Genomic DNA, 3,565 nt, shown 5'->3' on the forward strand with positions numbered 1-3,565 from the left:
CCCCACCCCCGCGCCCCAGTAGTCCGTCCGGCGGGCTGCGGGGGAAACGAGACCCCTCCCCAGCTCCGAAGGCTGCGGGCGAGATGTGCGCGGGAGTTAAAACGCAAACCCAACAGGTAGGGGGGCGGCCCTGGCTCCAAGGACGCATCTGGGATCCCGAGGCTGAAGGCGCAACTCTTGAGGGTTAAAGGCGATTCTAATTCCTCGACTCCCGCCCCTCGAGACTCCCGCCCCTCAAAATGCATCGCCTGGTACCCTGAGCAATATGAACCCCCAAATCCACCAGGGATTCCCTGGCCTTCCGGCTGGCCCCAGCCCCTCTCAGACCAAGTCGTGGGGAATAGGCACCCAGATCGAGAAGAAAGCCACCTCCGGCCGCAGGAGAGAAAGCGGGCTGGCGGTGACCTCGGAGGTCACGTCCGACCCTCTCCCCCGCAGTCAGGCCTGGCCGCGGCCCACCCGAGGCTGAGCAGACCCCCGTGTGGGACGGAGACGCAGGGCGCCGCTGCCGGACTCGCGGGGCCTAGGAAACCTGCGGCGGCGGCGGCGGCTCGCAGGAGCCGGTTTTCCGGCGGAGGAGCCGCGCTGAGGTCCTCGTGGGCTCCCACGGCATGCCCCACTCCGGAACTTGCCTCGCCCTCCCCCGCCCTTTCCGGAAGACTGCGGGGAGGACCCCGCATCCCCGCGCCTCTCCAGTTCGCTCCATAAGGCCCTTGGAACGCTTGAAAACGCTTCCATCCCTCGCCTTGGCACTTGGGGGTGGGTGGAGGGACAGCGAGGTCGTTATTAGGGGGCACCTTGGAGTTCTGGTTATCGGGACACTCAACAAGCAGGGGAAGGGAGGGAAACGGAGTTTTTTCCAGGTGCGGGGAAACGGGTTGCGTACCTGACGCCCCGCGCCCTTCCCCTGGGGTCCCTGGAGCCCGTGCCTTAAGGGCTGGGGGCAGGATTCGGTTTCGGACCCCTTAGGGAATTCTGGGTTCGCAGGGTCTGAGGGACTGATGGGCCGCGCTCGGTCCCCAAGTCCCTCCTGGGTGGTCACGCGGGGCACGATTTGCCCAGCGAGTTCTGGGTGGCAGGACCAGGGCCGGGGTGCGGCTGGAAGAGGTGACGGGGAAGGCGAGAGCGCGCGCCGCCGGACCCTGGGCCTTGGCCCGGGAGCCGCGCATTCCGCGCATTCCCGCCCGGCCTAGGTTCCACCGCCACGTGGTTGCCTTGCGTCCGCGTTTACCGTAAGGCTTAGAAAAGACGCGCATCACGGTTCCCGATGCGCGGGGGTTCATATTGCTCAGGGTACCAGGCGAGCGCATGCAGACCTCCCAGGACGCTGAACTCCAGCGCCGGTCCCTCTGTGATGCGGAACATTCTCCTTCCCTGCGGGTCGATAGGGGCTGCTTTTTTACGTAATAAGGCGGGTTGTACTGCTGGAGCGATAGCGTGTTCATCTGTAAAGACGGGCAGGAAGGAGGGTGCTCGGCCCTACTGGAATCTGTAATAGGGCGACTGTCCGGCCGAAGAAAGTGACAGAACCGGGCCGTGACCATTCCACCTTCTCAGCGCTGGTAAAGTACTAAAGAGCAGCTGCACCCTTCCCATGGCGTCTAGTGTGCTGTGGCTGGAAAGCTCGGAGCAAGAAGGTGCTTAACAAGTAGGAAAACGTCCAGAAACTGCCTATAGCTTTTTTTTTTTTTTTTTTTTTTTGTGGCCTGAGGGTCACTTTAAGATAAAGAATCTAGTGTATCTCTGGACCCTGAGCCCGACCTTAACCAACAGGATGCCTGCCTGGGCTCATGAGCTTCAGGGCATGATTGTGGCCCCCTGAGATCCAGGCTAGGTTGTGTTGTGTCCCGACCCGAGGCTTGGATGAGTCAGAGGAATCCTTAGGCCCCTTCTGGACCATCTCACTGAATCCTGGCTTAGACAGAGAGCCGTCCCTGCTATCCTATGGGAGGGAGACAGGTTATATGCCCTAGGGTGGTGGGGGCTGCATTGGTCCCCGTGCTTCTAGACACACCTCTAGCCCTGAGCAGCACCAGTTCACCCAGTCTATGGGAAGCATGGCCATTTGCTTTGAGGTCCATCTCCTGTAGCGTTTGGAGAAAAAGTCTTCACCCACCACCCATCCTCATCTTCTCACTTCTATGAGGTGTTTCCTCCAGCCAACTTATAGTTTCATACACTTAATCTCAGGGAAATGCATTTATGGTAAGGAAACCGAGGCACAGAGAAACCAGGTGCCTTGTTCAGGTTCACAACATTGGCAACAGTGATGGTCTGTAGCCATGTCATGGACACTGTCAGAATAACTCCAGCTTGCTTAGAAGTTGATAAAGATAAAAAATCTACTTTTTCAGGAATTCATGCAAAGCCAAACCACTTTTTTTTCCTCAAAATTTCAGGCAGGTGGCAGCCACATTTATGAAACTGAACAAGAATGTCACACACAGACCTACATCTGCCACTAGTTGTGTGGCCTTGGACAAATCTCTGTCCCCATCTGTAAAACGGGCTATGATCATTTTCATCGCAAGGCCACGGTGAGGAGTAATTAAGGTAATATGTGGAAAGCATTTAGCACAGGGCCTGGCGTGTGTCAAGGCCTGCTCCATTTATTCATTCATGTATTTGTTCTTATGCAGGATGAAGGCCATGTGCCACATGCAGTATGTGGAATTAATTACACATTTCAGTTTATATTCAGAAAGAGGATTTTACAAATGACTTTATAATCTGTCAGCCTGCTTCTCTATGCTGACTTCTGAGCTGTTTGTGGCCATGAGATTTAAATCATGGAACAAACTTTTACATGAAAAAAAATAAATAACCGCATTAATCCTTCTTTCTTCTCCCCTAACTTTTTTTTATCTTACTCTGCAAAAGGAGTAGAAATGTTGATTTAAAAAAGAAGCACTTTAATTAAGGGCACAAGTGTCAATGCTAGGATGAGAGGCAGAGCCATAGGGAGGTTTCTGCTGGCCCAAGAGGGTCAGTAGCCCAGGGCTCTGCCCTGTCTCTGGATGGACTGGCCGGGTTCCTGGCACTCATTGCGTAATAGGAGCCATTCTGCTCAAGCAGGAGGGGGCGGTCACAAGGGACGCTGGCCAAAGGTGTGGGTCAGTGAGTGTCACTGCTGGAAACAAAAAGACACAACTGTCAAGAAGCTGCCAAGGCCATGTCAGCTCAGGGCATCGACATGGCCTGCCAGGCCAGCCTCTGCTCTTAGTATCTTGCTATGGGGAAGGGAGAGAGGGCTCCTGTGATGTCCAGCCTGGAAACCTTTCCCTGGGTCCCCAGGCTCTGAGCATTCGTTCTCTGCTGGCCCTCTGGGCTAAGGGTTGGTATACTTCCAGGCAAAGGCAAAGGAAGCCTGAGGCCTTCCCTTAGCTGCCTTGTCCCGGACAAATATATTGTTTACTCCATCCCTTTTGAGTTATGGGGAAAAAATCCCTGGAATCCCTTTTGTAGCATCCCAAGAGGGGAATTACAGCTGCAAGAAGGGCGCCACTGAAGGTTATTGAGGGTCAGGGGCGTAGGGGCTGTAGGGGCCATGGTGGTGAGGCCAAAG

The sequence above is a fragment of the Colobus angolensis genome, unplaced genomic scaffold, assembly GCF_000951035.1.
Source record: "Colobus angolensis palliatus isolate OR3802 unplaced genomic scaffold, Cang.pa_1.0 Scaffold21, whole genome shotgun sequence".
In the NCBI taxonomy this organism is placed as follows: domain Eukaryota; kingdom Metazoa; phylum Chordata; class Mammalia; order Primates; family Cercopithecidae; genus Colobus; species Colobus angolensis.